Below are 13991 nucleotides of genomic sequence, written 5' to 3'. Positions count from 1 at the left end.
TATATTTATAAATAATATTATATTAGGGAAATTTTCCAAGACATATTTTTGACCTGGGGGTAGAATTGATTGTGAACTGGAAAGGGAAAATGCTTATGAACTTGCAAATTAAAAACAAATTAAAAAGTAGCCCTTTTTCATTTTTATTTAAGAAGAGAATTTGTTCTAGTGTGCGATGGCCGAACCTGATCCTTTTCGTGGAGATAATTTGTCCTGCCTTAAGGAACATCCCTTCACACAGATGCAGTTATACAGTCTAACTGGGCCCCACAAACTATCAGATAAAGAGAATAAATGAATTCAATTGCTGCACATTTGGCAGACTAACATTTTCAGATTAATTAAACAATAAAATATATATATTTTTACAACATTACAAGTAAAGAGTCAAGTGGAAGTTTTTCTAAAGTTATTTAATGATATTTATATTATGGAAGCAGATTTTTGACATTTTACTTTTTTCCCGTTTTCAGATCAAATAAACACCCACAAAACAAAAGCAAACAGCCAGAACACAAAGCTGGAAAACCCACCCGATTGACAAAAATCAACTCAAAATACTCCCACACAACAGAACCTCCTCTATTCCTCGCTGGCTCCAAATCTCTCAGTGGAATGATCAGTGGTTCGCTATCTGTCACCATCAAAACACTCCACAAACCTAACACACTGTGTGCTCTCTGTCACTTTAACACTGTGCTGTGAGAAAGTAACATGTGTTATTATGGTGACGTTACCGCGGGAAAAGCATTTTTGCAGCTCAGTGTTGAAGCTGCAGTTCACAACAAAGGTTTGCATGTTTTCGCTGTAACATGTGAAGCTTAGGACAATCCTATATTTTAAAGTGCGTGACATTTGCCAAGTATAAAAGGTCTTTTATAGCGGGTTTCCCTCGCTTACGGCCATACCACCCTGAACACGCCCGATCTCGTCTGATCTCGGAAGCTAAGCAGGGTCGGGCCTGGTCAGTACTTGGATGGGAGACCGCCTGGGAATACCAGGTGCTGTAAGCTTTTGCACTCCCACACACAAACTGCAGAGGGCGCCGCTGCTCACTCAGTGGAGGCAGCTTGAGGAAAAGCTTCATGACAACGCTCCTGATTGCATTTCCCTTTTGTGCAAAACAAAAGAAAAGAACAGCAGGAACGAAATATTTAGGAAATACACGAACTTATTTATTCTGTAAATGTAGAGAATGTCTACGGCTAGTCCGTCTGGGCTCAATAGTGAGGAACTCGTTAACCTTGTAGCGTGCAGCGGGCACAGTGTCAACCTGACACTCTTGTGCAACGAGTTTTAACTCTTATTGGCTGCCGACTGCGGCCCCGAAGAATACTGAATAAATGCGCATCAGTGTGCTACCCTGAGCAGGGAACACGATATCATGGAGTTTCTAACATGGAGCAAGGTGAAGGTGACGCGACTGTGCAGGACCGCCCCTGGTTACCTTCAGAGATCAGATGAGAACAGGCTGGTATGGCCGTAAGTGAGAGGCTTCCTCGACAACGGGGTTCATGTAGATACTGTAACCCATTTATTGGGATTTAAAAAACAATTTAGAGTGAAGCATATTGATTAGTTTCTACTTTTATTTTTAATAGCTGCCCATGACAGCACAGTTATAATGCATACTTAATGCAGCAATATTCACGTCATAAACAATTGTGAGTGTTTGCACAAAAACATCTACAGGTGCTCTGTGCATGTACAGTGATACTGATGTAACGCTTGAAGAATTTGACATTACTACATGAGTGGAAGAGCTCTTTGCGCAAGACTCACTAACCATCCTATTGGAAAATGAGCTTAAAGAGTGCCTCAGATCCGTTTCACTATTTAAACTGTCATTTGTGTGTTGAAATGCAAAAGCTTACGGCACCTGGTATTCCCAGGCAGTCTCCCATCCAAGTACTGACCAGGCCCGACCCAGCTTGGCTTCCGAGATCAGACGAGATCGGGCGCGTTCAGGGTGGTGTGGCCGTAAGCGAGGGACTGCTTCACAAACAGCCTCTTTATACATGCTGTGATGACGCAGTCATGCTTAGGTTTTTATGTCCTGTATATAAGTTGAATTGTCCAAAGCACAAAAATGTTGGACTTCCAAATGGTCCTAACACACTGTGTGCTCTCTGTCACTTTAACACTGTGCTGTGAGAAAGTAACATGTGTTATTATGGTGACGTTACCGCGGGAAAAGCATTTTTGCAGCTCAGTGTTGAAGCTGCAGTTCACAACAAAGGTTTGCATGTTTTCGCTGTAACATGTGAAGCTTAGTACAATCCTATATTTTAAAGTGCGTGACATTTGCCAAGTATAAAAGGTCTTTTATAGCCGGTTTCCCTCGCTTCCGGCCATACCACCCTGAACACTCCCGATCTCGTCTGATCTCGGAAGCTAAGCAGGGTCGGGCCTGGTCAGTACTTGGATGGGAGACCGCCTGGGAATACCAGGTGCTGTAAGCTTTTGCACTCCCACACACAAACTGCAGAGGGCGCCGCTGCTCACTCAGTGGAGGCAGCTTGAGGAAAAGCTTCATGACAACGCTCCTGATTGCATTTCCCTTTTGTGCAAAACAAAAGAAAAGAACAGCAGGAACGAAATATTTAGGAAATACACGAACTTATTTATTCTGTAAATGTAGAGAATGTCTACGGCTAGTCCGTCTGGGCTCAATAGTGAGGAACTCGTTAACCTTGTAGCGTGCAGCGGGCACAGTGTCAACCTGACACTCTTGTGCAACGAGTTTTAACTCTTATTGGCTGCCGACTGCGGCCCCGAAGAATACTGAATAAATGCGCATCAGTGTGCTACCCTGAGCAGGGAACACGATATCATGGAGTTTCTAACATGGAGCAAGGTGAAGGTGACGCGACTATGCAGGACCGCCCCTGGTTACCTTCAGAGATCAGATGAGAACAGGCTGGTATGGCCGTAAGTGAGAGGCTTCCTCGACAACGGGGTTCATGTAGATACTGTAACCCATTTATTGGGATTTAAAAAACAATTTAGAGTGAAGCATATTGATTAGTTTCTACTTTTATTTTTAATAGCTGCACATGACAGCACAGTTATAATGCATGCATACTTAATGCAGCAATATTCACGTCATAAACAATTGTGAGTGTTTGCACAAAAACATCTACAGGTGCTCTGTGCATGTACAGTGATACTGATGTAACGCTTGAAGAATTTGACATTACTACATGAGTGGAAGAGCTCTTTGCGCAAGACTCACTAACCATCCTATTGGAAAATGAGCTTAAAGAGTGCCTCAGATCCGTTTCACTATTTAAACTGTCATTTGTGTGTTGAAATGCAAAAGCTTACGGCACCTGGTATTCCCAGGCAGTCTCCCATCCAAGTACTGACCAGGCCCGACCCAGCTTGGCTTCCGAGATCAGACGAGATCGGGCGCGTTCAGGGTGGTGTGGCCGTAAGCGAGGGACTGCTTCACAAACAGCCTCTTTATACATGCTGTGATGACGCAGTCATGCTTAGGTTTTTATGTCCTGTATATAAGTTGAATTGTCCAAAGCACAAAAATGTTGGACTTCCAAATGGTCCTAACACACTGTGTGCTCTCTGTCACTTTAACACTGTGCTGTGAGAAAGTAACATGTGTTATTATGGTGACGTTACCGCGGGAAAAGCATTTTTGCAGCTCAGTGTTGAAGCTGCAGTTCACAACAAAGGTTTGCATGTTTTCGCTGTAACATGTGAAGCTTAGTACAATCCTATATTTTAAAGTGCGTGACATTTGCCAAGTATAAAAGGTCTTTTATAGCCGGTTTCCCTCGCTTCCGGCCATACCACCCTGAACACGCCCGATCTCGTCTGATCTCGGAAGCTAAGCAGGGTCGGGCCTGGTCAGTACTTGGATGGGAGACCGCCTGGGAATACCAGGTGCTGTAAGCTTTTGCACTCCCACACACAAACTGCAGAGGGCGCCGCTGCTCACTCAGTGGAGGCAGCTTGAGGAAAAGCTTCATGACAACGCTCCTGATTGCATTTCCCTTTTGTGCAAAACAAAAGAAAAGAACAGCAGGAACGAAATATTTAGGAAATACACGAACTTATTTATTCTGTAAATGTAGAGAATGTCTACGGCTAGTCCGTCTGGGCTCAATAGTGAGGAACTCGTTAACCTTGTAGCGTGCAGCGGGCACAGTGTCAACCTGACACTCTTGTGCAACGAGTTTTAACTCTTATTGGCTGCCGACTGCGGCCCCGAAGAATACTGAATAAATGCGCATCAGTGTGCTACCCTGAGCAGGGAACACGATATCATGGAGTTTCTAACATGGAGCAAGGTGAAGGTGACGCGACTGTGCAGGACCGCCCCTGGTTACCTTCAGAGATCAGATGAGAACAGGCTGGTATGGCCGTAAGTGAGAGGCTTCCTCGACAACGGGGTTCATGTAGATACTGTAACCCATTTATTGGGATTTAAAAAACAATTTAGAGTGAAGCATATTGATTAGTTTCTACTTTTATTTTTAATAGCTGCCCATGACAGCACAGTTATAATGCATGCATACTTAATGCAGCAATATTCACGTCATAAACAATTGTGAGTGTTTGCACAAAAACATCTACAGGTGCTCTGTGCATGTACAGTGATACTGATGTAACGCTTGAAGAATTTGACATTACTACATGAGTGGAAGAGCTCTTTGCGCAAGACTCACTAACCATCCTATTGGAAAATGAGCTTAAAGAGTGCCTCAGATCCGTTTCACTATTTAAACTGTCATTTGTGTGTTGAAATGCAAAAGCTTACGGCACCTGGTATTCCCAGGCAGTCTCCCATCCAAGTACTGACCAGGCCCGACCCAGCTTGGCTTCCGAGATCAGACGAGATCGGGCGCGTTCAGGGTGGTGTGGCCGTAAGCGAGGGACTGCTTCACAAACAGCCTCTTTATACATGCTGTGATGACGCAGTCATGCTTAGGTTTTTATGTCCTGTATATAAGTTGAATTGTCCAAAGCACAAAAATGTTGGACTTCCAAATGGTCCTAACACACTGTGTGCTCTCTGTCACTTTAACACTGTGCTGTGAGAAAGTAACATGTGTTATTATGGTGACGTTACCGCGGGAAAAGCATTTTTGCAGCTCAGTGTTGAAGCTGCAGTTCACAACAAAGGTTTGCATGTTTTCGCTGTAACATGTGAAGCTTAGTACAATCCTATATTTTAAAGTGCGTGACATTTGCCAAGTATAAAAGGTCTTTTATAGCCGGTTTCCCTCGCTTACGGCCATACCACCCTGAACACGCCCGATCTCGTCTGATCTCGGAAGCTAAGCAGGGTCGGGCCTGGTCAGTACTTGGATGGGAGACCGCCTGGGAATACCAGGTGCTGTAAGCTTTTGCACTCCCACACACAAACTGCAGAGGGCGCCGCTGCTCACTCAGTGGAGGCAGCTTGAGGAAAAGCTTCATGACAACGCTCCTGATTGCATTTCCCTTTTGTGCAAAACAAAACAAAAGAACAGCAGGAACGAAATATTTAGGAAATACACGAACTTATTTATTCTGTAAATGTAGAGAATGTCTACGGCTAGTCCGTCTGGGCTCAATAGTGAGGAACTCGTTAACCTTGTAGCGTGCAGCGGGCACAGTGTCAACCTGACACTCTTGTGCAACGAGTTTTAACTCTTATTGGCTGCCGACTGCGGCCCCGAAGAATACTGAATAAATGCGCATCAGTGTGCTACCCTGAGCAGGGAACACGATATCATGGAGTTTCTAACATGGAGCAAGGTGAAGGTGACGCGACTGTGCAGGACCGCCCCTGGTTACCTTCAGAGATCAGATGAGAACAGGCTGGTATGGCCGTAAGTGAGAGGCTTCCTCGACAACGGGGTTCATGTAGATACTGTAACCCATTTATTGGGATTTAAAAAACAATTTAGAGTGAAGCATATTGATTAGTTTCTACTTTTATTTTTAATAGCTGCCCATGACAGCACAGTTATAATGCATACTTAATGCAGCAATATTCACGTCATAAACAATTGTGAGTGTTTGCACAAAAACATCTACAGGTGCTCTGTGCATGTACAGTGATACTGATGTAACGCTTGAAGAATTTGACATTACTACATGAGTGGAAGAGCTCTTTGCGCAAGACTCACTAACCATCCTATTGGAAAATGAGCTTAAAGAGTGCCTCAGATCCGTTTCACTATTTAAACTGTCATTTGTGTGTTGAAATGCAAAAGCTTACAGCACCTGGTATTCCCAGGCAGTCTCCCATCCAAGTACTGACCAGGCCCGACCCAGCTTGGCTTCCGAGATCAGACGAGATCGGGCGCGTTCAGGGTGGTGTGGCCGTAAGCGAGGGACTGCTTCACAAACAGCCTCTTTATACATGCTGTGATGACGCAGTCATGCTTAGGTTTTTATGTCCTGTATATAAGTTGAATTGTCCAAAGCACAAAAATGTTGGACTTCCAAATGGTCCTAACACACTGTGTGCTCTCTGTCACTTTAACACTGTGCTGTGAGAAAGTAACATGTGTTATTATGGTGACGTTACCGCGGGAAAAGCATTTTTGCAGCTCAGTGTTGAAGCTGCAGTTCACAACAAAGGTTTGCATGTTTTCGCTGTAACATGTGAAGCTTAGTACAATCCTATATTTTAAAGTGCGTGACATTTGCCAAGTATAAAAGGTCTTTTATAGCCGGTTTCCCTCGCTTCCGGCCATACCACCCTGAACACGCCCGATCTCGTCTGATCTCGGAAGCTAAGCAGGGTCGGGCCTGGTCAGTACTTGGATGGGAGACCGCCTGGGAATACCAGGTGCTGTAAGCTTTTGCACTCCCACACACAAACTGCAGAGGGCGCCGCTGCTCACTCAGTGGAGGCAGCTTGAGGAAAAGCTTCATGACAACGCTCCTGATTGCATTTCCCTTTTGTGCAAAACAAAAGAAAAGAACAGCAGGAACGAAATATTTAGGAAATACACGAACTTATTTATTCTGTAAATGTAGAGAATGTCTACGGCTAGTCCGTCTGGGCTCAATAGTGAGGAACTCGTTAACCTTGTAGCGTGCAGCGGGCACAGTGTCAACCTGACACTCTTGTGCAACGAGTTTTAACTCTTATTGGCTGCCGACTGCGGCCCCGAAGAATACTGAATAAATGCGCATCAGTGTGCTACCCTGAGCAGGGAACACGATATCATGGAGTTTCTAACATGGAGCAAGGTGAAGGTGACGCGACTGTGCAGGACCGCCCCTGGTTACCTTCAGAGATCAGATGAGAACAGGCTGGTATGGCCGTAAGTGAGAGGCTTCCTCGACAACGGGGTTCATGTAGATACTGTAACCCATTTATTGGGATTTAAAAAACAATTTAGAGTGAAGCATATTGATTAGTTTCTACTTTTATTTTTAATAGCTGCCCATGACAGCACAGTTATAATGCATACTTAATGCAGCAATATTCACGTCATAAACAATTGTGAGTGTTTGCACAAAAACATCTACAGGTGCTCTGTGCATGTACAGTGATACTGATGTAACGCTTGAAGAATTTGACATTACTACATGAGTGGAAGAGCTCTTTGCGCAAGACTCACTAACCATCCTATTGGAAAATGAGCTTAAAGAGTGCCTCAGATCCGTTTCACTATTTAAACTGTCATTTGTGTGTTGAAATGCAAAAGCTTACGGCACCTGGTATTCCCAGGCAGTCTCCCATCCAAGTACTGACCAGGCCCGACCCAGCTTGGCTTCCGAGATCAGACGAGATCGGGCGCGTTCAGGGTGGTGTGGCCGTAAGCGAGGGACTGCTTCACAAACAGCCTCTTTATACATGCTGTGATGACGCAGTCATGCTTAGGTTTTTATGTCCTGTATATAAGTTGAATTGTCCAAAGCACAAAAATGTTGGACTTCCAAATGGTCCTAACACACTGTGTGCTCTCTGTCACTTTAACACTGTGCTGTGAGAAAGTAACATGTGTTATTATGGTGACGTTACCGCGGGAAAAGCATTTTTGCAGCTCAGTGTTGAAGCTGCAGTTCACAACAAAGGTTTGCATGTTTTCGCTGTAACATGTGAAGCTTAGTACAATCCTATATTTTAAAGTGCGTGACATTTGCCAAGTATAAAAGGTCTTTTATAGCCGGTTTCCCTCGCTTACGGCCATACCACCCTGAACACGCCCGATCTCGTCTGATCTCGGAAGCTAAGCAGGGTCGGGCCTGGTCAGTACTTGGATGGGAGACCGCCTGGGAATACCAGGTGCTGTAAGCTTTTGCACTCCCACACACAAACTGCAGAGGGCGCCGCTGCTCACTCAGTGGAGGCAGCTTGAGGAAAAGCTTCATGACAACGCTCCTGATTGCATTTCCCTTTTGTGCAAAACAAAACAAAAGAACAGCAGGAACGAAATATTTAGGAAATACACGAACTTATTTATTCTGTAAATGTAGAGAATGTCTACGGCTAGTCCGTCTGGGCTCAATAGTGAGGAACTCGTTAACCTTGTAGCGTGCAGCGGGCACAGTGTCAACCTGACACTCTTGTGCAACGAGTTTTAACTCTTATTGGCTGCCGACTGCGGCCCCGAAGAATACTGAATAAATGCGCATCAGTGTGCTACCCTGAGCAGGGAACACGATATCATGGAGTTTCTAACATGGAGCAAGGTGAAGGTGACGCGACTGTGCAGGACCGCCCCTGCTTAGCTTCAGAGATCAGATGAGAACAGGCTGGTATGGCCGTAAGTGAGAGGCTTCCTCGACAACGGGGTTCATGTAGATACTGTAACCCATTTATTGGGATTTAAAAAACAATTTAGAGTGAAGCATATTGATTAGTTTCTACTTTTATTTTTAATAGCTGCCCATGACAGCACAGTTATAATGCATACTTAATGCAGCAATATTCACGTCATAAACAATTGTGAGTGTTTGCACAAAAACATCTACAGGTGCTCTGTGCATGTACAGTGATACTGATGTAACGCTTGAAGAATTTGACATTACTACATGAGTGGAAGAGCTCTTTGCGCAAGACTCACTAACCATCCTATTGGAAAATGAGCTTAAAGAGTGCCTCAGATCCGTTTCACTATTTAAACTGTCATTTGTGTGTTGAAATGCAAAAGCTTACGGCACCTGGTATTCCCAGGCAGTCTCCCATCCAAGTACTGACCAGGCCCGACCCAGCTTGGCTTCCGAGATCAGACGAGATCGGGCGCGTTCAGGGTGGTGTGGCCGTAAGCGAGGGACTGCTTCACAAACAGCCTCTTTATACATGCTGTGATGACGCAGTCATGCTTAGGTTTTTATGTCCTGTATATAAGTTGAATTGTCCAAAGCACAAAAATGTTGGACTTCCAAATGGTCCTAACACACTGTGTGCTCTCTGTCACTTTAACACTGTGCTGTGAGAAAGTAACATGTGTTATTATGGTGACGTTACCGCGGGAAAAGCATTTTTGCAGCTCAGTGTTGAAGCTGCAGTTCACAACAAAGGTTTGCATGTTTTCGCTGTAACATGTGAAGCTTAGTACAATCCTATATTTTAAAGTGCGTGACATTTGCCAAGTATAAAAGGTCTTTTATAGCCGGTTTCCCTCGCTTACGGCCATACCACCCTGAACACGCCCGATCTCGTCTGATCTCGGAAGCTAAGCAGGGTCGGGCCTGGTCAGTACTTGGATGGGAGACCGCCTGGGAATACCAGGTGCTGTAAGCTTTTGCACTCCCACACACAAACTGCAGAGGGCGCCGCTGCTCACTCAGTGGAGGCAGCTTGAGGAAAAGCTTCATGACAACGCTCCTGATTGCATTTCCCTTTTGTGCAAAACAAAAGAAAAGAACAGCAGGAACGAAATATTTAGGAAATACACGAACTTATTTATTCTGTAAATGTAGAGAATGTCTACGGCTAGTCCGTCTGGGCTCAATAGTGAGGAACTCGTTAACCTTGTAGCGTGCAGCGGGCACAGTGTCAACCTGACACTCTTGTGCAACGAGTTTTAACTCTTATTGGCTGCCGACTGCGGCCCCGAAGAATACTGAATAAATGCGCATCAGTGTGCTACCCTGAGCAGGGAACACGATATCATGGAGTTTCTAACATGGAGCAAGGTGAAGGTGACGCGACTGTGCAGGACCGCCCCTGGTTACCTTCAGAGATCAGATGAGAACAGGCTGGTATGGCCGTAAGTGAGAGGCTTCCTCGACAACGGGGTTCATGTAGATACTGTAACCCATTTATTGGGATTTAAAAAACAATTTAGAGTGAAGCATATTGATTAGTTTCTACTTTTATTTTTAATAGCTGCCCATGACAGCACAGTTATAATGCATACTTAATGCAGCAATATTCACGTCATAAACAATTGTGAGTGTTTGCACAAAAACATCTACAGGTGCTCTGTGCATGTACAGTGATACTGATGTAACGCTTGAAGAATTTGACATTACTACATGAGTGGAAGAGCTCTTTGCGCAAGACTCACTAACCATCCTATTGGAAAATGAGCTTAAAGAGTGCCTCAGATCCGTTTCACTATTTAAACTGTCATTTGTGTGTTGAAATGCAAAAGCTTACGGCACCTGGTATTCCCAGGCAGTCTCCCATCCAAGTACTGACCAGGCCCGACCCAGCTTGGCTTCCGAGATCAGACGAGATCGGGCGCGTTCAGGGTGGTGTGGCCGTAAGCGAGGGACTGCTTCACAAACAGCCTCTTTATACATGCTGTGATGACGCAGTCATGCTTAGGTTTTTATGTCCTGTATATAAGTTGAATTGTCCAAAGCACAAAAATGTTGGACTTCCAAATGGTCCTAACACACTGTGTGCTCTCTGTCACTTTAACACTGTGCTGTGAGAAAGTAACATGTGTTATTATGGTGACGTTACCGCAGGAAAAGCATTTTTGCAGCTCAGTGTTGAAGCTGCAGTTCACAACAAAGGTTTGCATGTTTTCGCTGTAACATGTGAAGCTTAGTACAATCCTATATTTTAAAGTGCGTGACATTTGCCAAGTATAAAAGGTCTTTTATAGCCGGTTTCCCTCGCTTACGGCCATACCACCCTGAACACGCCCGATCTCGTCTGATCTCGGAAGCTAAGCAGGGTCGGGCCTGGTCAGTACTTGGATGGGAGACCGCCTGGGAATACCAGGTGCTGTAAGCTTTTGCACTCCCACACACAAACTGCAGAGGGCGCCGCTGCTCACTCAGTGGAGGCAGCTTGAGGAAAAGCTTCATGACAACGCTCCTGATTGCATTTCCCTTTTGTGCAAAACAAAAGAAAAGAACAGCAGGAACGAAATATTTAGGAAATACACGAACTTATTTATTCTGTAAATGTAGAGAATGTCTACGGCTAGTCCGTCTGGGCTCAATAGTGAGGAACTCGTTAACCTTGTAGCGTGCAGCGGGCACAGTGTCAACCTGACACTCTTGTGCAACGAGTTTTAACTCTTATTGGCTGCCGACTGCGGCCCCGAAGAATACTGAATAAATGCGCATCAGTGTGCTACCCTGAGCAGGGAACACGATATCATGGAGTTTCTAACATGGAGCAAGGTGAAGGTGACGCGACTATGCAGGACCGCCCCTGGTTACCTTCAGAGATCAGATGAGAACAGGCTGGTATGGCCGTAAGTGAGAGGCTTCCTCGACAACGGGGTTCATGTAGATACTGTAACCCATTTATTGGGATTTAAAAAACAATTTAGAGTGAAGCATATTGATTAGTTTCTACTTTTATTTTTAATAGCTGCCCATGACAGCACAGTTATAATGCATACTTAATGCAGCAATATTCACGTCATAAACAATTGTGAGTGTTTGCACAAAAACATCTACAGGTGCTCTGTGCATGTACAGTGATACTGATGTAACGCTTGAAGAATTTGACATTACTACATGAGTGGAAGAGCTCTTTGCGCAAGACTCACTAACCATCCTATTGGAAAATGAGCTTAAAGAGTGCCTCAGATCCGTTTCACTATTTAAACTGTCATTTGTGTGTTGAAATGCAAAAGCTTACGGCACCTGGTATTCCCAGGCAGTCTCCCATCCAAGTACTGACCAGGCCCGACCCAGCTTGGCTTCCGAGATCAGACGAGATCGGGCGCGTTCAGGGTGGTGTGGCCGTAAGCGAGGGACTGCTTCACAAACAGCCTCTTTATACATGCTGTGATGACGCAGTCATGCTTAGGTTTTTATGTCCTGTATATAAGTTGAATTGTCCAAAGCACAAAAATGTTGGACTTCCAAATGGTCCTAACACACTGTGTGCTCTCTGTCACTTTAACACTGTGCTGTGAGAAAGTAACATGTGTTATTATGGTGACGTTACCGCGGGAAAAGCATTTTTGCAGCTCAGTGTTGAAGCTGCAGTTCACAACAAAGGTTTGCATGTTTTCGCTGTAACATGTGAAGCTTAGTACAATCCTATATTTTAAAGTGCGTGACATTTGCCAAGTATAAAAGGTCTTTTATAGCCGGTTTCCCTCGCTTACGGCCATACCACCCTGAACACGCCCGATCTCGTCTGATCTCGGAAGCTAAGCAGGGTCGGGCCTGGTCAGTACTTGGATGGGAGACCGCCTGGGAATACCAGGTGCTGTAAGCTTTTGCACTCCCACACACAAACTGCAGAGGGCGCCGCTGCTCACTCAGTGGAGGCAGCTTGAGGAAAAGCTTCATGACAACGCTCCTGATTGCATTTCCCTTTTGTGCAAAACAAAAGAAAAGAACAGCAGGAACGAAATATTTAGGAAATACACGAACTTATTTATTCTGTAAATGTAGAGAATGTCTACGGCTAGTCCGTCTGGGCTCAATAGTGAGGAACTCGTTAACCTTGTAGCGTGCAGCGGGCACAGTGTCAACCTGACACTCTTGTGCAACGAGTTTTAACTCTTATTGGCTGCCGACTGCGGCCCCGAAGAATACTGAATAAATGCGCATCAGTGTGCTACCCTGAGCAGGGAACACGATATCATGGAGTTTCTAACATGGAGCAAGGTGAAGGTGACGCGACTGTGCAGGACCGCCCCTGGTTACCTTCAGAGATCAGATGAGAACAGGCTGGTATGGCCGTAAGTGAGAGGCTTCCTCGACAACGGGGTTCATGTAGATACTGTAACCCATTTATTGGGATTTAAAAAACAATTTAGAGTGAAGCATATTGATTAGTTTCTACTTTTATTTTTAATAGCTGCCCATGACAGCACAGTTATAATGCATACTTAATGCAGCAATATTCACGTCATAAACAATTGTGAGTGTTTGCACAAAAACATCTACAGGTGCTCTGTGCATGTACAGTGATACTGATGTAACGCTTGAAGAATTTGACATTACTACATGAGTGGAAGAGCTCTTTGCGCAAGACTCACTAACCATCCTATTGGAAAATGAGCTTAAAGAGTGCCTCAGATCCGTTTCACTATTTAAACTGTCATTTGTGTGTTGAAATGCAAAAGCTTACGGCACCTGGTATTCCCAGGCAGTCTCCCATCCAAGTACTGACCAGGCCCGACCCAGCTTGGCTTCCGAGATCAGACGAGATCGGGCGCGTTCAGGGTGGTGTGGCCGTAAGCGAGGGACTGCTTCACAAACAGCCTCTTTATACATGCTGTGATGACGCAGTCATGCTTAGGTTTTTATGTCCTGTATATAAGTTGAATTGTCCAAAGCACAAAAATGTTGGACTTCCAAATGGTCCTAACACACTGTGTGCTCTCTGTCACTTTAACACTGTGCTGTGAGAAAGTAACATGTGTTATTATGGTGACGTTACCGCGGGAAAAGCATTTTTGCAGCTCAGTGTTGAAGCTGCAGTTCACAACAAAGGTTTGCATGTTTTCGCTGTAACATGTGAAGCTTAGTACAATCCTATATTTTAAAGTGCGTGACATTTGCCAAGTATAAAAGGTCTTTTATAGCCAGTTTCCCTCGCTTACGGCCATACCACCCTGAACACGCCCGATCTCGTCTGATCTCGG

The sequence above is a fragment of the Rhamphochromis sp. 'chilingali' genome, assembly GCF_963969265.1.
Source record: "Rhamphochromis sp. 'chilingali' genome assembly, chromosome: 3".
Taxonomy (NCBI): Eukaryota; Metazoa; Chordata; class Actinopteri; order Cichliformes; family Cichlidae; genus Rhamphochromis; species Rhamphochromis sp. 'chilingali'.
This window is presented reverse-complemented; position numbering follows the sequence as displayed.